This window comes from Crocuta crocuta, unplaced genomic scaffold (assembly GCF_008692635.1).
Source record: "Crocuta crocuta isolate KB4526 unplaced genomic scaffold, BGI_CrCroc_1.0 scaffold31, whole genome shotgun sequence".
Lineage (NCBI taxonomy): Eukaryota > Metazoa > Chordata > Mammalia > Carnivora > Hyaenidae > Crocuta > Crocuta crocuta.
Window position 1 is genome coordinate 9,488,550 of NW_027528362.1, and position 24,327 is coordinate 9,512,876.

Below are 24,327 nucleotides of genomic sequence, written 5' to 3' on the forward strand. Positions count from 1 at the left end.
AAAAAAAATTAATAGCCACTTTGGAAAACAGTGTGGCAGTTTCTTAGAAAATGAAATACCCTTTCCATACAATCCAGTCTGTGTGCTTACTGGTACTTTCCAAAACGACTTGAAAGCTTATGTTTACACAAAAACCTGACCGTGAACAGCAGCTTTATTTGTAATTGCCAAAAACGTGGAAACAAGCAAATGTCCTTCAGTACGTGAATGGGTAAGCACGCTATCCAGATCATGAAATATTATTTAGCAAGACAACGACATGAGCGGTCAAGCCTCAAAAAGATATGAAGGAACCTTAAATGCATATTGCTGTGGGAAACAAAACAAATCTGAAAAGGTTCTATGTTACCTGATTGCAACTCTATGGCATTCTGGGAATGGCAAAGTATGGGGGTAGCAACGACACGTGTTTCCTTGGGTGCAGGGAGTGGGGTGAAGGATGCGTAGGTGAAACACAGGAGCTCTTTAGGAAAGGGCAACAATTCGGTAGGAGGCTGAAACGGTGGATACATCTGAGCCCCAGGAATGTACAACACGAAGCGAGAGCCCTCCTGTAAACTATGCACTTTGGGTTGTGAGGATGGGTCAATATCGTCCCGTCGATTGTATCAAATAAACCCCCCTCATGCAAGATGTGAGAAAGTAGTACAATCGGGGAAAAGCGAGAGGGAATATAGGAAACTCTCTACTTCCTGCTCCATCTTCCTGTAAAATCAAAACTGCTCTACAGAGAAAGTCTATTAACTAACAAAAATAAGTCCCCAAAATATACGCTAATGATACAAAATGTCACTGAAAGCACCTATGAATGTTACTCCAGAAATATGCCTTTTAACAATGTAGCGTGTTTAAATATGCCTGGTTCAGACTGGAGACAAAAGTCACTACAAATGCTCTTCCGTCACCAATAAATTATTTGCTTATCAGCATGGGGGATTCATAAGTCGGACCTCCAAACGTCTTTATTTTTGTTACGTACAAAAGGGAAACAGTCTCAATTCCGCACTTGACTTTGCCAGTAAGTATAACCCCAGCACAGTGAGATGGCTTCCACTTGCCCCTACTAAATCTGTTCCACTTTGACAGCTTATTCCTTTGTAGACACAACCTTACCAAGAATGCTCTTAACCCCATCATCCTATTCAGTGATGGATTATTATCCATCTCTCCAAGTCTGACCTCTCGTTACCCTTAATCAGTGTGTCCTACACGGGCCAATCTGCTGTGAGAACGTTAGTAGCCACCTAGGAGCGTGGATTTCCAGTGCTTTTCACATNCATAGTGAAGCTCCAAGTAAGATTTCTTTGGGGGGAAAAAAATCCTGCTGCCAAAACGCTTTCCTGAAAAACTTCTTATATAGACCATATTATCTGCCTCAGTGTAATGAAATCAATTATATTTCCTCTTAATTTGCTGTTGAAACTGCTCATTTGGCTGGTAAGGGAAATTGCTTCTTTAAAGCAAAATACATGGAGAACTCAGATTATACAGCTAGGAGCTACTACCTAGTAAGAAACGTCGTGATGGGATTGGGGCAAATCAAGGCAATGGACACCCACCTAGAAAAGACTGGGAGGTGGGGCCCAGAAGATGGGCAAGGAGAAGGTCTCTGTGGTATTTCAGATTAGCAGGCGTAGGGAAAACCCTCTGTGACTTGAGAGTGAATTCACTCTCTGTGAACATGTAGCCATTTCAGCAAAAAGATTTGCTGGCCGGAAGGCCGGCCTATCCTCTGGGAGAACCTACCTTAGTTGTTCTGATGGACACAACCTGGTGTGCTGCCTCGTCGGGCCCTCCAGTCTTCCGGCTGCAGAGAGAAGGGTTTACGCCTGTATCCCACATAACACCAAAAGCTAAGCACGCACGCGCGCGCGCACACACACACACACACACACACACACAGAAGAGTCTCTGTGAGGACCCAGAGAGCAGACAGACATCCGCAAGGCAAGGAGAGAAACTTCTGGAGAATCCAGCCCCATGGGCTCCTCGCTCTTGGCCTTCCAGCTCCCAGGCTGTGGACTGAATGTGTGTCCCCCCGTAAGTGGAAGTCGAGGCCCTAATCCCCAGGGAGCCGGTATTCAAGGGCCTCTGGGAGGTGCTGAGGAGGGCGGCACTCTCAGGACTGGGCTCAGCGCCCCTGCGAGGTGGAGGACACGGTGTCTCCGTGCCACGCCGCCAGCGAGGACAGAGCACGTGGACGGCCGTCTGTACACCCCGGAGATGGCCTCACCGGGGACCCACTCGTGGCTGGCACCCGCTCCTCCAGCCCCGTCACTGAGGGGAGACGCTCACTGCCTAGGCCCCCAGGCTGTGGGGTTCTGGTAAGTGGCCCAAAGGGACTAAGACCCTCCAGGACTTTGAGGGAATTAAACTGTGTCGTTGGACCCCCATCCCCACCCACCCCCAGTCCCTGGTACTTTGTTCAAGCATCCTCAGCAGCTAACACAGTTTTCAAAAGGCTAACAGTCCTAGGGATCATCACATAGCCGTCCCAGATGCACTAAGCCCCAGAACAGAAAAATCTGGAGGCCAGAAAGGAAAGAACAGTTCACATCCACAGCAATGTGGGCCCAAGGCTTTGACCAACAGTCGCAGAAGATGCATTTAAGAGACACCCCCAGCTCTGGCCACGGGCACACCCTCCTGTCCACAGTTTTGTTTTTTTAATTTTTTAATGTTTATTTATTTTTCAGAGAGACAGAGCGTGAGTGGGGGAGGGGCAGAGAGAGAGGGAGACACAGAATCTGAAGCAGCTCCGGGCTCTGAGCTGTCAGCACAGAGCCCGACGCGGGGCTCGAACTCCTGAACTGCGAGATCTTACCTGAGCCGAAGTCGGCCGCTTAGCCGACTGAGCCCCCCAGGTGCCCCTCCAGGTTGATTTCCGTGACCAACCTCCTTCCCTGACAAGACTGGGGCTCCCATGGGAAGGTCTAGAGAGAAGGGAGAAAAGCAGCAGCAAAACTTTATTTGGACGAAGACAAAAGAACGCTGACACTTTCGAGGTGTGTTGTCCCTTCCATGTTCCCAGCCCCCCAGAACCAGACTGTGGAAGAGAGTCATTCCGAGAGGACCCATTGCAGAATTGGGTGATACACTGTCAGAGAGAATTTAGAATGAAGTCGGAGAAAAGCTACAATTCTCCAGGAATTTCACAAAGAACTTCGAAAACTGTTAGGATTCTAATTAGAGTCCTTGAACCTGACTGAAGACCATTGAAACAAGGGTTCCAGCAAGGAAGGGGAAGGTGTGGGTGAAACACAGGGAATGGAGGAATTGTAGGGGCGGGGTGGGCTGGGTTCGGGCTGACGTCCAAGAGGGAGGGGGTGGTGTCAGCAGAGCCTAGTGAGACCCAGATGCAAGGGATTCTGGGGCGGGAGCTGGGGCAGGGGCAGGCCTCCAGGTATCAGGAAGGCAGAGGGAGGAAACGACCCCCCCCACGCCTCCCCTCTGCTCCTCTCACCTCCCCAAATCACACGGGGCTCCCACGCTAACCCCCGCCAGGAGGCAGAGGGCAAGACAGCCCAGTGCTTTGCCTGTAGTGCTGACCCACCTGCCCCCAGCAGGGCCAGACAGGAGCCAGGGGAGGCTGAGCAGGGGTGCCCGGGAAGGGCCAGCACGCCCGGCCTCATCCTGTTTGATGGTTTGGGTTCAAAGGTCCCAAACACCTTGACTTCATGTTGCTTCACCAGTAAGGAAGGCAGGCTCTCACACCAAAGCTGCAGGACGGAACCGAAGTTCTCAGATGCCCGAGAAAATCCTGGGAAAACCATGCTCCTTTCCCTCTCCTCTGCTCATGCGGCCTTGACCTCGGCTAACTCAGCAGTGCCGCGCCTGGGGCAAAGTGCCGGCTGTCTCCCCCGCACCTCCCCTCCCCTGCAGAGAACGGGAGGTGCAGTATCTCTAGCGAATGTGAAAACAATAATACAACCAACTTGGAGTCTGTTTCCAGTTATCACCGCGCGAAGCTTAACAGTGTCGGCCATGAGAATGTTCCTCCCAGAAATAAATCTTTTGTTCCCCCAGTTCTAAGCGATTACTGCAGTGGCTGTGGAGTTTTAGTAAAACGCGTCAGCTTCAAATTAGCACATTTTATTACTCATCCTTTAACAAACAAAGGGTCCGAGAGCCCCCAGTTATAGCTCTGGTATGCAGAAAACACGTACCACACAGAAGGTTCTGGAGTAACTTCCTAAGAATTTGGGACAATTGGAGCTCCCTTCGGAGGCAGCCCATACCCCCGGTCCCTGAGTTTCTAAATATTCCAGCATTTAAACGGGAGCTTTGGCATCAACCGAGAGAATGCAGACGGTATAAATAACAGTGTGAGCTACTCCAGTTCTGTCATTCAACGTGAACACGTAGAGAGGGATAAAGACGGAGTTTGGCACCTGTAACCACAAAGCAATACAAACCCAGGATGTGATATTTGTGTCTGATGAGTGTGGGCTCCGGTTCGTACATGAACTCTCCTACTGAATCCTGGAACGCTCCAGCGAAAGCTTCTTTCTTACGTCGTTAGCTGCTTGTTTCAAAACTAAAGAGCAAACCCAGCAAATAACGATTACAAGGTTTTATTCTATGATGGTAGCAGGGAGAACTATGTCACCTGGGGGAAGGGGTGTTAGACGGGACCCGCTCCATGTGTCACATACACCTGGCTGGTGGACCACCTGATGGCCCCACCCCCAGGACTTGAGAGGCCAGCCATGCTGGGTGCTTGAGAGGAGGAGAAAGGGGAGCTGAGCTTTTAGCGCAGAACGACCCTATTAGTTGTGGTCATGTTACAGCAGAGCTGTAATAATCATTCCGCGGGGGGCTCACCTGGGGGGCCCAGTCGGTTAAGCCTCCAGCTTTGGCTCAGGTCATGATCTCACAGTTCATGGGTTCGAGCCCCGTGTTGGGCTCTGTGCTGACAGCTCAGAGACTGGAGCCTATTTCAGATTCTGTGTCTCCCTCTCTTTCTGCCCCTCACCTACTCATGCTCTGTCTCTCTCTATCTCAAAAATAACTAAACTATTAAAAATAAATTTTTTTTAAAAGAATCATTCTGGGGGCTCATGGGTGGCTCAGTCCGTTAAGGATTTTAAGCATCAAACTCTTGATTTCAGCTCAGGTCATGATCTCCCTCTGGAGACGGAGCCCTAAACTGGCAGTGCGGAGCCTGCTTGGGATTCTCTGTCTCCCTCTCCCTGCCCCTCCCTCCTCTCAAAATAAATAAACCTTTAAAATACATATTTAGAAAATCATTCTAAATCTCATGTACTGCTTATTATTTGCATACGTTGTTTTATTAAAAGTTTTTTAATGTGTATTTATTTTTGAGAGAGAGAGACAGAGCGCAGGTGGGGGAGGAGCAGAGAGAGAGGGAGACACAGAGTGTGAAAGAGGCTCGAACTCACAGACTGTGAGATCATCACCTGAGCCGAAGCCGGACACTTAACCGACTGAGCCCCCAGTGCCCCGCATACATTGTCTTGAATGCCAAGTAGCCCCCATTGTGGGTCTGGGCTCGTGTTGGAGTAGAGATGACAGGGGATGTCACCCCACTTGGGCTTGGACTTGAGCCTGGTTGTGCCCCCCAGGCCCAGGGAGCGTGGCCCAGGTGGGGAGCCCGGGAAAGGGCACCTTGTGCAAAGACGGGGTCCCCTGGGGTCGGGGAGCCTGCTGCAGGCAGAGCTTTATGGCCCGCAGGCACTGACATGGTTCCAGCGGGGCGGAGTCAGGTTAAGGCAGAAAGGACTCCTCCTGGTCCGCTGGGAAACACCCAGGAACCCCCCTGGAAACAGGGAGCTGGGACCCTGGGAGGGAGCGGTCTGAGGCCGTGTGTACCTCCGGGGGCAGAGTTCTGTCGGTGGGCTCCCCTCCCATCCCTTGGCTCAGGCACCTGTGGCGAATGCAAAGTACCGGATAAAGTTCATGCACATGTTGTTACATAAGGAGTGAGAAAGGTATGAGTCCCACTGGGTGACCCTAAGGCAAGGCCTCCACCTTCGGGGACTGAAGGTGAGCCTGAGTGGCTCAGCTGGTTGGGCGTCCGACTCGTGATTTGGGCTCAGGTCATGATCTGAGGTGTGGTTGGAAGATCGAGCCCTGCATTGGGCTCTGCACTGACAGCGTGGAGCTTGCTTGAGATTCTCTCTCTCCCTCTCTCTGCCTCTCCCCTGCTCACCTGTGCCTTTTCTCCCTCTTTCTCTCTAAAATTAAAAAAAAAAAAAAGAAAGAAAGAAAGCCTCCATCTTTTATCTTCAGGAGTAGATTTGGGTTCAAACACTGAATGAGGCACAACGCCATCGACTGATAGCAATGCAGACACGGGGCAACCGTGAAATGATTAAATCCATTTGAATCTAAAACAGAAGAAGAAAAGAGTTGAATTCTGGACACTATTTTGGAGTTAAGAAAAGTACTTCAAGTGTTTTTCTGAAATATATGCAGTGTATTTGATATTCTTCATTCTTATCTGGCATATCACTTTATCAGCAAAGAAATGAATGCTTAGGAAATAAATCTGTGCACGTGTTGGTTAAAAAAAAACAATGCCTGACCAAGAGTAGCCTCAGTAAACAGATTTAGACATGCAGAAGTCAGTGGCCACTAGCCTTGACTCAACAGTTTTGCGACTGTCTCTCTAACTCCTTTGACCTTTTCTGACAACCGCAGCTTCAGAATCACAAGATGGCTGCATGTCTCCAGCCATCAAATCCAAACCGTGAGGAACGAAGGGTTTTCTTTTCTTGGGCTTCTACTGTTGATTAGAAAAGTATGGTTCTCCCTAGAAACTTACTGCTGCATCTCATTGGCCCAGAACTATATTCCAAAGCCACTCTTAACTACAATGGAAACTAGAAAATCAAGTATTTCGTTTTCCAGATACTACATGTCTTCTTTCCTGAATTGTAAGATGCAAAAGACAAAACAAACCTAATCCCAAACTCGCTCATGGTTTGTTTTGCTTTTTCGTACATGGGTAATGGACTTAATAGGTTCATCAGAAGAACCTAGAATAGTTCTGAACCACGGGATGACCCAATAACTTTCATGATCGGACCCCTCAGGCTTTGAGACACTCAAAGGAGCCGTGAAGCTGAGGGCAGACAATAGGAGCTGGTCCCTGGGAGTCTGTGGGATGTGCCAGACACGGTCCCCAGACACTGCCCCGTCACCAGATGACAGATTGGCCTTTGGAGGCCTGTTTTAAGGTTCTGGGTTACAGTTTTATGATATGCTAACTGGATTCGACTCTGAGTCTCGGCTCTCAATCCTGTCAACGAGGAAAAGGGGACTGTTCTTTTCCCTTTGGAATATGAGGGGGTTCAAAAAAAATATTCCAAAAAGGTTGTAAAAGCCTGAGAATATAGCGAAGACAGGAAATATCACATCCTCCATGTTAAGATTAGTCCTCGAAGAAGAGTTTACAAAAAAATCGAAAGGTGCACATGGGGATCGGTAGCTTGCCGCCTGTCCTGGGGGCCTCCCTTCATCTTTTCCAGTTTTCTCTAAAACTCAGCCCCCAAATCCTCCTGTGGTCTGCAGATGTGTTGTCACTTTGGAGACCCTTGGGAACCCAGCTGCCTCTCGCTGGCTGGTGCCCAGCCCCCCAAGGGCACTTCCTCTGTAAATGTCGTGCTGTTTTCATCCGCAGACCCCCGCATAGACTTGGCATGCCTAGGAACCGTCCCCGCTCGGCTGCTGTGAGCTGCCTTTTCATGTCTGAACAGGCTTAGTGGCGTGAATCAGTATTGAGTGCTTCCAAAAATACACCCATCTATCGTCAGATTACCATTCCTCCATCAGGATATCATGAATATTAGGTGAGACAAATACACTGTCAGATGTAATGACACCCTCCTCCCAGGTCCCTCGTAAAGAAGTATTGAGAACACATAATTGCCCTCAAAAGATGTCTACTTTATGATAATCGTTACCTAAATATTACACACCAGAGATTTGTACTATTAAAGAGGGCTGAAATTACTCATGAAATATTAGCTGTGTTTTACTTAAGCTCTTTGGACCCAATTCATAAAAATTAATTCATGGTTTGTGAGAGTGATCTCTATTCCTTAATAGAATACTTCTGTAATTCATTAAATTTCTTAATGCCATCACCCCCGATCACATACATTTCTAGTCTTTCAGAATGAAAAAGAAAAAGTTAAAAAAAAAAAAACCCGAACTTTCAGCAAGTCGAGGAAACATCAGAGCATTCAACCAGGACCCAGCTCTCAACAGATCATGAGAAACTTACAGAATGCGGAGGAGACAAAATGCAACAAAAGTCGACCCAGATATGTCTGCTTTTCAAATACATGGGTGACCATTTGGGAGTAAACCTACATTAAGAAAATGTTGATTTTTGAGGAACTGCCCTAAGAATAGACGGGTCCTCTCTGATCAGGGAAGCCGGGTTTCTAAATTGTCAAGGCACATCCTAGACTTCCTGGAATTGCATGTCCACAAGATTCTCTCTATCCTTACGCCATTAACAACAAGGAGCTCTGGGTCCCTTGGGGAGACTGGGACCCGCTCGCTGCTCAGCCTTGTGTAAGAGGCTCAGGGACGCCATACCGTAAGATGCAGTTTATGATTTCCCGCAACGATGACTGAGTAATTGTTAGTTCGGCTCATCGATTCACGTGGTCTCCACCTCTGGGCTCTAACACCATGAGGGCAGGGCTTTCGTCTGTCCTGTTGACCTTTGAACCCTTGGCCATGTGATAGAATTTCTGTCAATATTTTTATTTCAAAAGCTAACATGCCTTACTAATTTACTCTTGCCCAACAAGGAGAAATGATATCATTTCAAGTCACCATACATTTATTGATTTTCCACTACACATAAAGATGGAGAAAATAATCCCTTACATTTATAGTTTTCTTAAGAGTGTACTAACTTCTCATGTGTCATGGAGTGTTATATTCACATTAACCCTTCGGGGAATTAGGGCCCATTTTCTTCCAGTATTTTATAAGTAAGGATACTGAGATTCCAGGAAGAGACATTATGCCAAGCAACCCCACAGTGGGGTGGAAGGTGCCAGGGCTGGACATCAGCACACGTGGGCTCTATATCCATCTGCCACTGTTTACAATGAACAAGTCACTTAACTTTGGTGTCTTCAGTCGAGAAATGATTCAGAACACAATGACTTATTGTTCTCTAATAATTGTTAGGAACAAAATGAACAAATTCCTCTCTGATTAAATTAGTCTCTGCTGAGAGCACTCGCCCTAAGAGCTGTGCAGAGAGACGGGTGTGCGGTGTCCCCAGGATGCTGTGCTCAGCCTCCTGGAATAGAAGCAGATGTCAGGAGCATGAGCAAAGAGAGGCGGTTCTCTCCCGTGACTCCAGTCTGGGCCAGGCAGCCCCAGGCTGGACCAGCCGCTCAGCAGGTGAGTCAGGCATTTTCCTATCTCATCCTTATAGTGATGGCTCTTGACCTCATGGTATAAAGGTGGCTTCTCCCCCTCTTGGCATCAGGACTACATCCCAGACAGACAGGTGAAGGGCAGTCGGCTCTTGCTAGCCATCAGTACAACCGAACATTTTACTCAACAGACTCCCACTTAAATAGCACTGGCCAGAACTGGATCTTACGTTCACCTCTGGCTAAAGCGAGGGTGGACTTTTAAGCATGTTAGCCTCCTGCACAAAAGTGTGGTTTTCTTCCAAAGGAAGAAGAGTAGAACAGATGTTGGCTGGGCATCAACTGTATTCCTGCACGTGCTGGAATGAGTGAGGACAGAGTTAGGACAAAAGTTTTCCAATTTATTTTGTGAATCCATACACTGGGAACCTGGAGGTCGGCGTGCGTGCGGATTTAATTACATCCTCCCACCAAAAGCTACCTGTTGAAATCCTACCTCCCGGGACCTCAGATGGTGACCTGTTTTGTCAATAAGGTCATTGTAGGTGTAATTAGTTAAGATGAGGTCATTAGAATGGCTCATAATCTAATATGGCTGCTGTCCTTATAAAAAGGAGAAATTTGGACACAGAAACCCATGTAGGGAGAACACTGTAGGAACATGAAGTGGGCCATCTACCAGCCAAAGAGAGAGGGCTGGAATAGATCCTTCCCTTGCAGCCCCGAAAGGAGACCAACACTACAGCCCCTTGACCTTATACTTCCGGGCCCCAGAACTCTTGAGACAATCAATAAATTGTTTTTCAAGCCACTAGTTTGTGGTACTTTCTTACAGCAACCATAGCAAGCTGACACAGGGCGGCTACAGTAGATACTCTTTCCCATGTTTTTTGACCATGAGGCATTTTTTCTCAAAACACTTGAAAAAAAAATACTATCCTGCAGAATGGGTTTTTTCCCAGTTCCATTGAAGTAGAGTCATTTCACCTAAAACCAGGGTGTCCGACATCCCACAGCACTTTGCTTTTGACCATACCATGTACTGAGTGTTCCATAATTGAGTTTAAGTGTGTGTGTTTCAACGATTTTTCTCCAGGTTGGAACCGTAACGTCCAGCCAAATAAAGATAACAGTAATATCAACTACCGCTAGGGTACTTTTCTTTATGTCAGCCATCGGGCTTAGCGCTTACAAATATTTTCTTTTCTGACCATCGCAACAGAACAACGAAGTAGGTACCACTACCCTTTCCAGTTTACAGATGTGAAAACTTAAGCTATAAACAGTTTCTTGACACAGTGAGTGTAGATTATTGTTGACTTTTTAAAGTAAACTTCTCTATTAACGTCTAACAAGCCTAATGAAAAAGCATACAAATCACAAGTGCACAGCCCAATGAATTTTCACAAAGCAAAACCACAATTTATGCAATCACCACGAGAACATCACAAACACCCTCCTTTCCAAAGATTAACACCACCCTGACCTCTGTCACCATAGAATACTTTTGCTGGTTTTAGGCTTTAAGTAATATAATAAGCACTCTTTGGTGTCAGATCGGGTCTTTCTTTTCTTTTTCCTTGTTTCCTCTGATTAGAAAAAGTCAGACAATGCAATGGAGCAGCAGTGATACTCTCATTATATACCCAATAGAAACCCCTACATATGTGCCCCAAACACACACACACACAAACCTTCCATAGAAGGACTGTTTGTAATAGCCAAACCTGGAAATGGTCCAAAGATCAGCATTGCCCTGACACCCAAACTAGACAAAAATGGTCCAAGGAAAGAAAACCACACCAACCCTGATGAACAAAGGGGCAAACAATTAGCAAATCAAGTACAGCAATATGGGGACACAATAATACTACAACCAACTGTGGTTTATCTCAAGAATGCAAAGGTGGCTCAATATCTGAAACTCAATCAGTGTAATTCACAATGTATTAAAAGTCTAAACACACAGACACACACACACACACACCCCCCCCACATGATTATATCGACTGACGGAGAAAAAAATTTCCACAAAATTCAACAACCGTTCATAATTTAAACACAGGGGAAAAAACTTCTTAGTAAAGTAGGAATAGGAGGGGATGTCTGATAAAGGCCAACAACCAGAGCCAACAATCAGGAATAACTTTAGTTAAAACTATACTTGATGATGAAAGACCAAATATTTTCCCCTGAAGACTGGGGACAAGTCAAGGGTGCATTCTATTACTGCTCCTATTCTACATCACCCTGGAGGTCTTATTCAGCCCAATCACATAGGAAAAGAAATATGAAGCGTACAGATTATAACAAAATGAATAAACCATCCCTAATTGCAGATAATATGATTCTCTTTTTTAAAAATTCCAAGGAATCTTTTTTAAAAAGATAGCCTTCTAGAATGAATAAGTGAATTTTGTAAGACTGTAGGATATGAGACCAACACACAAAATTTAGTTGTATTTCTATACACTAGCAACAAACAATCAGAAAACAGAATTTCAAAAAGTAATATCATTTCCAAAGCTCCACTTTCTTATAAAATCACACAGACTTAACTATATGATCCAGCAACCCCACTCCTAGGTATTTATTCTAGAAAAACGGACAGCAATTTTCACAAAGAAACTTGAACACAAATATTTACAGTAGGTCTGTTCATAATCATCAACACAAAACAATCCAGATGTTCTCCAAAAGGAAATGACCTCTCGCGCATCCACACAGTGGAATACTACTCAGCAATAAAAAGGTATGAACCAGTGGTACACACAACTTGGGTGAATCTGAAAGCCATTAAGCTGTGCAAAGGCCATTAAGCTGTTAAGTTGTGCCCAAGAAGTTGTGCATGGTTCCACTTCTGTGTCATTCTCAAAAAGACAAAATATACAGTCATGGCACCTCCCAGGTCAGCAGTTGCCAGGGGTGACAGTGGGTGTGACTACAAATCGGTAGCTTGGAAGAGTTGTGGGGAGACGTGTACCCTGATGCTGGTGACGGTTATGCAAATCTCTACCCGTGCTAAAATGCAAAGACCAAAATAATGAAAGCTCCACTTGGCTGTATAGTAACTCAAACACTAAAAATTTTTTAAATCAGCCATGTGTGTATTTTTTTAATGTTTATTTATCATTGAGAGATGGAGAGAGACAGAGCATGGTCTTGGGAGGAGCAGAGAGAGAGGGAGGCACAGAATCCAAGGCAGGCTCCAGGCTCCGAGCTGTCAGCACAGAGCCCAATGTGGGGCTGGAACTCACAAACCGTGAGATCATGACCTGAGTTGAAGTCGGATGCTCCATCGACTAAGCCCCCCAGGCGCCCCCATATGTGTGTATTTAAAGGAGCTATCGCACATAGTGAGAAAAGTAAATGGTACAAAAGCCAGGCAAAGATGCCTCTGTGACACCTGAATGATTTTAAATATTTCAGAGGCAGTGCTCTCGCCTCACCGCCACTTCTTTGCAACCCGCAAGTGCGTTTGGCCATTTGGTCAAGGATCTCGGCATTTTCATCAGTAAGAATTAATATACTTACCTTAAAATATTTTAAATGAGTCAACTCATTTGGTTTGGCCTTGCACACCTATTCCCTAGAAAGGAATAACCTTTTAAGTAATAACATCCATTTACACCTTCCCTGGAAGAGGTTTAAATGATTATTATACTAGCTAGCCTGGTCCCTTGTATACAAAGTGTCCATAAATATCCTTGGATCCAGGAAAGAAATGAGCTCAGGATCTAAAGCAAAGGAAAATGACATGAAGGGCACTTGGGTGCCGAGGGCCTTTCGGGGAACAGCACGGACGAAAAGAAGGGAGTCTGGGGCTCATGACACATGTCCAGCCCATCTCACCCCCAGCAGGTTTCTCTGAGGCCAGGAGGGATGACCTGTGGCTTCTGGGCGAGGCTGGACTTTGACAAGTGTCACCAGCCATTGACTGATATTTTAACAAACACCAAATAGTAGCGTAGACCATGCTACTATTTCTGTGAATCTGTCTCTATCAGAACAATCAGCATTGGGATAGAGCAGAATTCAACGATTCTTTGAAAACCGGGAGGAAAGAAAAAAGACAAAGGGAAGTCAAAGTTTCCCCTATGTTCTCATCATATTCAGAACTGTGAGAATTAGACGAAGATCGCTGTTGAGCATTTACTGAGACATGAAACGAGCAACATACCTTATAGATAATCCAGATTTGTCCATAAGCAGACAGGCTATCATCTTTTTATTTTCTCATAGATTTTTATTCTGATTAGAAGAGTAATAATATTCTTGAACATCTTAACAGAGAGTAAAAGTCTCCTTTTCCTCCTCACCTCCACCTTCCTCTCACCTCCAAGATGAACACGGCCACAATACCAGGTACCTTTCCTCCAAAACTGTTTGACAGGTAGAAGATAGGCAAATACATCTTCAAGGAAAATAGGATCTTTACTGCTTCATCTTAAGGACTTTTCACATCAGTGTACAGAGCTCTGTATCTTTTACAAATGACTATATAGCATCCCAACGTATTTACATTTTTCATGCAATAATAGACGTTTGGGTTGACTCAAATGCTTTATCATTACAAACAATTCCTGCAATTCAGATATTCTTGTTTATGCAGTTGTACAAGAGTTTCTATAGGATCACTCCTAAAATTAGATCAACTAGAACCATTCAGAGCTGTGAATATTTTAAATTATAATAGATCTTGCCAAATCATTCTTCAGCAGCCTCATGTCAATTTGCACATCTATCAATAATATATGAGAGTGCCTATTTCCCCAAACCAACGCCGCCCCACCCACTAGAGAGTGATCAAATTTATACATTCATATCTGTCTTTTCAAGACAAAATATGTCTTTTGTATTGATTCGATTCTTCTGAAACTTAGCATATTTTATATTGGATATTCTTCTTAGTCTATGAAATATGTGCTCCTATGATTTACCCATTTTTCTGTGGGAACGTTTTACTGCAGACATTCAAACCTCTTTGCATATCATAAATAATCATTGTTCTCAAAGATGTTTCAGTATTTGTTTCCAGTTCTTCTTTTGGATTTAGGCCTTTCGTAGTTTTTACACATGGAATTTAAGTTTTCCATGGAGTCAGCTTGATCACTTTTTTTTTTTATGGCTTCATGATTTGCTTAAAATGTCTTCCTTACTCGGTTGAGAGCAATAGTGAGCATTCTTTTCGGTGGTTTGTGCTATCTTGGTAGGAGCACATCTCTCTTCTCACATGGGGACATTTGTTTCCAGGACCCAGAGGACAAAATACATAAATTGAGTTGGAGATTTGCATGTTATTGTACCACAAGGGCTCCCAGCTTGTCCCAGGGAGTGCCGGACTGGCCCCACATTAGTGTAAGACCCAGGTAAGAGAGTAGATGTTTCCCCTTGAAGCCGCGGTAACCTTGAGACAGATCAATTGTCTAAGTAAACAAAGCCTTGTTCCCAAGGCAACACATACTTGGGGCCCAAGGGCACCATCTCAAGTATGATCTTCACTCCCTCTGAGAAGTCCAGGCAATAGACTTTTTACCAGTTGGAGACCAAATCCAGAATCCCACAGCCTCCAAAACAGTAAAGAATAGCGGGTGGGGGAAAACAAAAGCCCAGTTGTGTACGGCTATGTGGTTTGTGTGCGTGTACGTGTGTCTTTGTGTACACACACATGTGTGCTTGCAGATCACCCCTTCTCTTGCTTTAGTGAGCCTCAATTGCGAGAAGATCCCTGCCAAAGACATCCTATTTCAAAGAGCTGAATAATTTGGGCAGGAATCGTTGACTCACTGACCATAATCATATGAAACTTCCTTACGTACCATAGGAGCATTTCTCTTGGTTTCTTGGTGATAGCACAATCCTAGAACAGCTTCTTGAAACCCAGCCTCCATCTGCTTGTGCTCATACATTGCAGAGAGAGTCACATCTCGGTCATTAGGGCTTTCAGAAAACCTACAGGAAGAAGTTGTGAGTTCACGGGTCAAAGGGTCCAGATTTTAAACAGAGTTTAGCTTTTTCTTCCTGCTTCAGCCCAGCGGGGGTGTGTTTCCCATGAGAGGCTTGTTTTTTTTTTAAGAATAGTCATAGTAACTGGGTCATCTGGTAGAGAATTAGGAAAATCTCCCCAGGAAGTGTTAATTTAGTGCAAATGGCCGGACCCTGGATGGGCGGATCACAGAGCCAACCACCCCCCTCCTGTTCTTCAAGATGAGACACAGTAGGACTCAGCAAAAAAAATAATTTGTGATGAGCATTTACCACATAAAATCACTTTGTAGTTGTTATTTTTAAAGCCCCAAGCTTTCAAGAGGAAAGACTTGTTTTCTTAGGAAAGATGAACAGCAAGATGTTCAGGCGGCGATGGCCAAAGTGAACATTCTGAGGGATTACACAGGCCCTTCTTGACACATGGGGATGCAGGAGAATTCACTGGGTTTATTTGGGAAAGAGTGCTAAAGGCGAGGAAATTATAGTTCTTTGAGATAATATTAGAAAGTCATTTATTTAACAGGAGGAAAGCATTGCAAAGGAGTGATGTTATTATTTTGATCCTTAGGATGAAAAATTAGTAATCAACAACAAAAAATATGAATAAAAGAAAAGGCTGTACACCTAATTAGTTTGAATACATTTAATTTGTAGCTTAAAACCAAAGCTATTAGTGAGTTTAATGGTGGTTCTACCTACTGATCAATTACTGTGTAGACCAAATACATATTCCATTAGCTGCGATAACTCTAGGTTAGAATCTTTGGATTAATTGGATTAATTTGAGTTTATCTTCTAAGAATATCTATTTAGAGTCTAGATATTAATCCTTTATACTTTTAAATGGTTTAATATGTAATTAAAGCAAACGTATATTCATCCTCTTAGACTCTACGTTTTTCCAGAAATAGACAATGGCGACAGATTGTATAGAACACGACGCCCGAATATCTCTGTAAGGGTTGCGCAAATGGTAGGTGACAACCTTGAAACTTTCTGCAACTGCTGGTGCTTGTCACATCTGAAATGTTTTTATTTAAGAAGATTTTCTGTGTTTTGCACATTAGCCACTTGTCTGAATTCTGGGGCACTGGTGTCTGTTACACTAAGAATGCCTTTGGCCAGAGCGGCAGATGCACGGGCTGATGGAAAGTCAGTGAGTACATAATGGGGTCCATGGCTCGCTCTCCTGCCTGACATCTGAAGCCAAAGGTCTCTTCTTAAAAGCACAGGACACGGTGGCCTCCGAGGAGGGCGTGTGTGAGGGCTGTCACCCGGAGACCTCTGTTTCACTCTCTTCCAAACCTGTGACCTGCGGGGGGGGGCCATCCTGACAAGTCAGTTCCTCGGGGCACAACCAGGCTGCTCAAGGTCAGCCAGTAAGAAGAAAAGCAGTTTCTGAAAAAGGGAACGACTCCCTCAGATGCCCAGGACACACATTCGCGTTGATGTGGCGGTGGCCCACGTGCAGGCCACGCATCCCACCCCACGCACCCTCAATCTCTCTGCGGCATCTAGTTCATGACCTAGTTTCAGCAGAAGAGGAGAGCTTTGGTGTTTCCTCAAGCTGCCAACCAAGATTGAACTTGATATGAATACAAAAAAAAGAAAAAAAAAAAAAGGGCCTGCTGAGAGCTGCTTTGAATGGAGGACCTGGGGGCAGAGCCCTGTCCAGAGACCTTCCGTGCCTCGGTGCCCCAGCACATCACAGCTCAGGCTCCGGGCAGCATTTGCTTCTGAGCCAGTGGCCATAATAGGGCTTCATGGTCGTCATTTATGGCTGTTTCAGGTATAATTTCAGAAAATTACCGTCGTGTCTAAATGAAATGGCAGAACGGGTTAATAACAAAACCACACACTTTCTGTTACCCGATACAAAGAATTCAAACGCTAACAAAACAGGCAAACTTCACTTTAGCAATAGAGACGTATTCCTTGCCTACTTGTACTCACAATGCCAGAAACACCAATGAATATCAAAAGATAGGAAACTGATTGGCTTCTTAACGATTTTAGAGCATAATTCTTAAAGGGCCAGGAACTATGTTTAGGTAAAGATGATATAATAGTGATATATATATATATTAGTTCTAATATATAATATATATATTAGTTCTAATAAATAATATATATATTAGTTCTTCTTACTGTAAAAATGCATTGGTTCTTGGGATTGTAGCTATGCTAACATATGCTTTTATTAAGGTGTTTTAAAGCTAAATCTGGTAATTAAATATATTAAATGTACATCTTGGTCATAGCATATATTAATTTTATCAGTGAAGCATAGTTTGTTGACACAATCCCAGCTAAACAAATGGTAGAACAATATACGAGGCCACAAACCAAACAGATATCCTGGAAAACACAACCCCCTACCAGATTCTCAGATACAAGTCCTCCCATGGGGAGCTGTGTTAGTCTGAAGACGCTAGCGGGCGTGAGCCGTAAAAGGGATGAGCACCCCAGGACACCAGTAAGCACATTTCCAGAACTCGCCTTTTGGTCACCCCCTGCCTCCCTCTCACTGGTGCTGCCCTTCGGTCCTGAGCCCGCAAATCACAGCCTCTAGTTATTCCCTCTTTTTCCTGAGTCCAGGGTCAATGAAGATCTCATTGCCTCCCCATGAAATCCATTGCCAGGATAATGGAGAGGGCCATCTCTGTCTGCATATGCCACTGGGACTCACCATGTGCATCGTCACTGTACGGGGTAGGGGAGGCTGGCAGGTGGACCTACATTTGCTAGCTAGTGGGCTTGGCAAAGGAAAGCGTTGCTTTCGATATAGTAGTGCCAGCGTCAATACTGCTGGCTCTTTGTGTATTCCGGTGCTAGAAAATTGCACAGTTCTTTTTTTTTTTTTAATTTTTTAATGTTTTACTTATTTTTGAGAGAGAGAGAGAGACAGCATGAGCAGGGGAGAGTCAGAGACAGAGGGAGACAGAATTCGAAGACAGGCTCCACGCTCTGAGCTAGCTGTCAGCACAAAGCAATGCGGGGCTCGAACCCACAAACCGTGAGATGATGACCTGAGCTAAAGTTGGACACTTAAACGACTGAGCCACCCAGGCGCTCTGAAAATTGCACAGTTCTGCCCACACCTGCTGGTGGGGTATCTTTTCCACTAGTCTGCCTGTTTCTGAGATGTTATATTTCTTGACAATACCAAATCAATAATCTAATTTGCAGCAACATACCACATTACAGTATTTTATATCACACTTCCAAGAACTAGTGGTCTGAAATCTTGACAGTCAAAACCCTATACCAACTCCTGATGTTCAGATCTTTTCCAGGAAAAAAAATATAATAATCAAGCTTTTTATTATACAACACGGTGTCTGTCCTTCCTACTTCTGTCAATAGACCAGTCACTTAGGCTGTGACGTTTGTCACTGTTTCCTTACCTTCTTCCTCTCTTGTATGGCTGACCACATCTTATCAGGCACCAAGTCCCATGACTTTTCAGAATGTCTTCCTCTTCTTCGCCATTCCGCCTACTTGCATCAGCGTCCTTCTTTTTTTTTTTTTTTTTATGTTTTATTTATTTCTAGGAGAGAGAGAGAGAGAGACAGCGTGAGCAGGGGAGGGTCAGAGAGAGAGGGAGTCACAGACTGAAACAGGCTCCAGGCTCTGAGCTGGCAGTCAGCACAGAGCCCGATGCGGGGCTCGAACCCACGAACCGCGAGATCATGACCTAAGCAAAAGTCGGACGCCTAACCGACTAAGCCACCCAGGCGCCCCACATCGGCGTCCTTCTGCAGAGATCCGTCACTGCGTACCCGGGCTTCCCAGCCCTGCAGATGTCTCTGGGCTCTCCCTGCTCTGGCTCATTCTACTTCAACCACCACCTGACTGGTCTTCACGCAATCCCCATTCTTCATTCTGATAGCCTGCTTAGAAGTTTCCAGTGCCCAGTCTTCCTCGTCCTGCTTTCCAAGCTCTGCCACGTGTCATCCATGCAGTGAGAGATCAGACTCATGATACACCCTCGACTGCCGCACTGACACCTCACACCACACCTTTGTCCAGGTGTGGCACCCCACCAGGAATCTATTTCCAGATCTTTCTCTTTATCAGACTCTACTCGTCCTTCAAGCTCTGCTCAAATCCAGCCTTTTCCATGAAACTGCTCCCAAATATCTATGCCCAGATGGATTTCTCTCTCTGAACTTCTCCTGTCCACTGGCTCTCCAGACATAATCTGTGCATTTAACATAGCATTTCTAGGGGTGCCTGGGTGGCTCAGTCCATTAAGCATCCAACTCTTAATTTTGGCTCAGGTCACGATCTCACGGTTTGTGAGTTCGGGCCCCACATCTGGCTCTGCGCTGACAGCAGGGAGCCTGCTTGGGACTCTCTCTCTCTCTCAAAATAAATAAATTTTAAAAGATAAAAATAAAATAAATTAGTCTTTCTATCTTTATTTGTCACTCGTTTCCATAGATATACCCATATAGACCCACAGTTATCCATATGCATATACACACCTATATTTTCCTTATGTAATTGCTATCATATAAATATCGTCACATGATTTGGTTTTTCTAGACACTACCAGTGTGTATGTTGGAGATCTGGCCCTATGATATGCATGGGGAAAATGGGTGGCTATTTCCTTTTTGTCCATCTTTATTTTTCCGAACTGTCTCCAATAACCATGCGCAAACTTTATCATTACATGAAAACATGTGCTTTTCAGACGACAAAACAGGAGGACAAGGAGAAGATATCAACACGAAGGATCACACCTCAACTGTCTATCCAGTAAGGAAAAAAGAGAATTTCAATGACGGTAAGAATGAATAACTGGAGAGCACAAAACTGTATCACCTTTGAAATTCAAAGATTTTTATAAAAATACTGAGGATAGCTTATCTACCACAATACTCATATTTTTGGGCAATATACATTTAAGCACCTACTAGACCCAAGGATCATAGAGTTCGCATCCAGAAATGAGCTGTCCCTAATCCCCGCTCTAGGGCGACATCTTACAGAAGTCTACAGTAACAACCTTACGTATGTGTGTGTTTCCTTCCTTGAAACCCCCATGGCAAAGAAACTATATCTTTGAAAGAAGGTCATTCGATTATAGAGCTAACCTATCAACCAGAGAGATATAGATAAAGAGTTTACATGAAACATATATAATTTGATTTGAATATCTAAAACATGGTATTTGGGAACTAAAATGCTTTTGACTTTTTAAAGCATCTTCATAACTATTAGTTCATGTTACAGACACAACATCCCTTTCAGCAGGTAATTTTCTGCAGTCTATGGAGAGAAGAACAGGCATGAGGTGGCCCCTGGACTTGCCTGAACTCAGCAAGATAGCGAGGCAATGATGGAAATCTGGCTTCTAATGTCAGGTCTTTCCCCTGAACAGAGTCAAGGAATAAAACTTTGTGTTGACCAGAATTCAGTCCCAGTACCAGAACCTACTTGAACATTAGAACAGAGGTATAAATAAGTCGTATGGCAAGGACCTGGTGTCCAGTGATCTCTGTTTTACGGCCACAGGCATGTGCCACCACTGAATGCTCCAGTCTATCTTTCCCGTGGGGAATCCAGGTCACCAGGAACCAGAAAGCAGATTTGTTCAAGCACATTCCATTTGACAAGCACAAATAAATTTATTCAGTTGCCTATATTTTAATACTTTACAAGCAACACCACCATCACATAAATAAAAGAAGCCAAGTTGGAAACATACCTATAACTTCAGGCTTGTGTGATGTTTCATAAAATACTGATTTTAATATCTGATCAAATGCAGAGAATGAGTGGGAGTAGGGGACACACACACACACACACACACACACACACACACACCATCTGTTACTTATTTAAGCCATTCTTAGACAAGAATATATTACTTTTCAGGGGAAAAATATTGTTCTTTCCAGAGGAATAGGAATGTGATATAAACAATGAGATGAGATAAAGCTGTTTATATCAAAGGGTGAATCAGATTATAACACTGAAAAATAGTACACATTTCCTGTTATTGCTGCTATAAGTAAAACAGTATTTGAAAGACAAATTACCGTGTTACTATTCTTGAAAATCCCAGGCTCTTCTATAAGTAATGACATCTCAGTAGACATGAGACTAACCGAGTGGAGACATATCTCCATCTACATAATATAAGGGGGGAAATCAATTGTTTCTCCTTCAGAACAGAGAACACTTTTTCCTTTAAGATGTAAAGAATCTACAGAAGTTTAAATTTAATTTTTTTAATGTTATTTATTTCTGAGAGAGAGAGAGAGACAGCGTGAGCACGGGAGGGTCAGAGAGGGAGGGAGACACAGAATCCAAAGCAGGCTCCAGGCTCTGAGCTGTCAGCACAGAGCCCAACACCGGGCTCGAACCCACGAACTGTGAGATCATGACCTGAGCCGAAGTCGGATGCTTAACCAACTGAGCCACCCAGGCACCCCGCAGAAGCTTAAATTAAAGACAAACAAATGCCACAAACAGGGAAGGAAAGATATAAGTATCAAGGATGCTCCCAGGGGACTGGACACATGGCCCTGGCTCTGGAGACCGTGTTTGGGGCATGAGCACCAGGCAGCCACCAGCAGATCCTCAGACCAGACATGCTCCCAGCTGCGCACATGCCCGAGGGGCCGAGATGACCGCAGCTTTAACAAGACTCAGGACAATGGACAGCCATCCTCACCTCCAGCAATGGGCAGAGCGCATTGTCCATGTTGACCACACAGCAACACACACATCGTAGGCATTCACCACCCACCCCAACACTGGCCCCCATGCCGGGGGGGCATCCGTGGAAAGTAGCCTGGCTTTCACTGTGGACAGACAGTGGTTTGAGCATGCTCTCAGCAACAGGCCCCAGCTTCACTCCCACCCCAATATATTTGGGTGCTCTAATCTCACCTCTTAGCAACTGGGCTCTCCCTAAGGTAAGGAGCAATTACAGCAACAGAACTGGGATGTCTGCAGGCCTCAAATGTCCAGCGAGAAGCTGGCTCCAAGCCCTGTCCTATCCAGCTGCCAACAGGGGAGCATCTGTGTCCCAAAGTGATAGCCAAAGCCGCTTGGAAGGGCAGCCTAACAGAAGCTACCTGGACACCAACCTCTCAGGCCCTGTGGTGCTCCCACTGGGAAAGCCCAGCAAATCAGGACATCAGCCACCCTCCACATGTTGTTCGGGCCCACATCAAGGTCCTGACATCAGCCTCCCTGGGCCCCACCTCTGAGAGTCCTTCCTGGCAGATCTGGGACAGTCATTCTGCTGTGAAAGATGAGAGGCTGCTTCAGGGAACCCTGGGAGTCACCCAAGGGGCCCGCGGCCTCCAGGGTGTGGCCTGGATTTTGTTCATAAGCACTGTCTCTCCCCAGTCAACTCATAAGTGGTTTTCATGGTTACAGTTGCTTTGGGCATTAGCTTCTTGAAGGAGAGAAGGACTAGGTTTAGAGCAGTCGTTCTCAAGGGGGGCAATTTTGACCCCACGGGACATTTGGTAAAATCTGGGAGACACCGTCTCCTTCTCCTCAGGAACCCAAGAAAAGTCCATCTGGGTTAATGAAGGAGACCAAAGCCGCCATTTGCCTTTCTTCACTGATAGGTCAAGCAAAACTTGTCAGGCGAAAAGGTCAAGATGATTGTGGGGTAGAATGGAAAAAATGGAGAGGAGGCCACTTTTGGAGAACACCCAGAGGTGTTCTCCTCACTAGCAGGGCCGTGCTGCACATGGATGCTTTGAAGGTAAGACAGGAAGTGGGGGACGAAGATAGTGGAAAGGTAACTAGAAATACAACGACCCAAACCGGGACAGAGGAAATGTGTTGACATTCACCTCCTCGCTCTGAGTGAAAACACCTGGAGAGTCTGTGGTCACGTTCTCTACTTATTTGAAGGGCTCCGCCTCCAGCGCTTGCCCCCTCGCCTGCTGGGATGTCGGCTCCATACTGACACAGAGAGACAAGCACCCAGCCCTGACTCACCGGTGCTACTTCCTGCAGAAATCCTACAGCGTCCTTTGACCTTGCCTTATCTACACAAACCCTAGACACTGTCTTATCTACACAAACCCAGGGAATGAGGATATAGGAAAGATCTCAGAGGGAAGTGATAGAGGTCCAGTTGGCACATGATGAGTTTAGTGGATCTTAATCCTTGCAACACAAAGTTGGCCTTCTTGGGATAGTTCTTAACGATTTTGATTCTAGAGATGTCCTTCAGAGAGGGGGAGAAAGAAAAATACCTATCTCTGCTCCTCCCCACTTCCCTGATTGCCCTGTCTCCTTTACTATGGTGCCTAGACTGTTCCTAGAGAGGCCATCAGAAGTCTTAAGAGTTGGGAAGCTCCTCGAGTCTTGCTCAAGAATGCCCGCCTCTCTGCGGAGGAGCCACGGAGCCATGGGGGATGTGCGGCCACGTCCAGGCTGTGGGTGAGAACAGCGCTAAGAGCTTGGTCGCAGTCCCGTAACCCATCTACATCACATCTCCTCTGGCCCTTCTCTTCTCCCATCTCGTCCCCTGGCCCCCAATCTCACTGTCCCTTCTGTTTGCGCCCCTCTTGGGAAATAGTGCCTCATAGTGAAAAGAAACGCAAAGGAAAGAATACACATTCCAGAGTCACCCAGACTCAGGTTTGAAGAAGCAGCTTCATCACATCAATTGCTCAACCTCAGGCAAAGTTTAACCTCTGTGTCTCCACCTGTCTAATGTGACAATAGTACTATGTTTCCCACATTTGTTACGATAATTAAATGAAATAATGAGTCTATGGTGTTTGGTATTTGGTTGATACTTGTTAAATATTCGTCTTTTTTTCCCCCCTCACTGTCGTTTCTCTCCCCCTTTTCTGATTAAAATTAGATCGGGGGAAAGAAAATGAACAAGCTATGGAAAAATCAGAGAATTTCAGATTCAGAAAGTCACAGAAGGCTCATGCAATCCAATGTGCTTATTTTGAGGGCATTGAGGCTC

At 45.2% G+C, this 24,327-nt stretch overlaps 1 long non-coding RNA gene across 1 annotated transcript; it reads left to right on the forward strand.

Annotated features, from left to right (window-relative positions):
* The first annotated feature begins 14,852 nt into the window (after nt 1-14,852).
* Nucleotides 14,853-21,056, forward strand: LOC144223276 (uncharacterized). The gene is made up of 4 exons (XR_013332642.1): nt 14,853-14,962; nt 16,248-16,332; nt 20,062-20,154; nt 20,622-21,056. It is a non-coding gene; the product is annotated as an uncharacterized LOC144223276 (long non-coding RNA).
* Nucleotides 21,057-24,327: the final 3,271 nt, after the last annotated feature.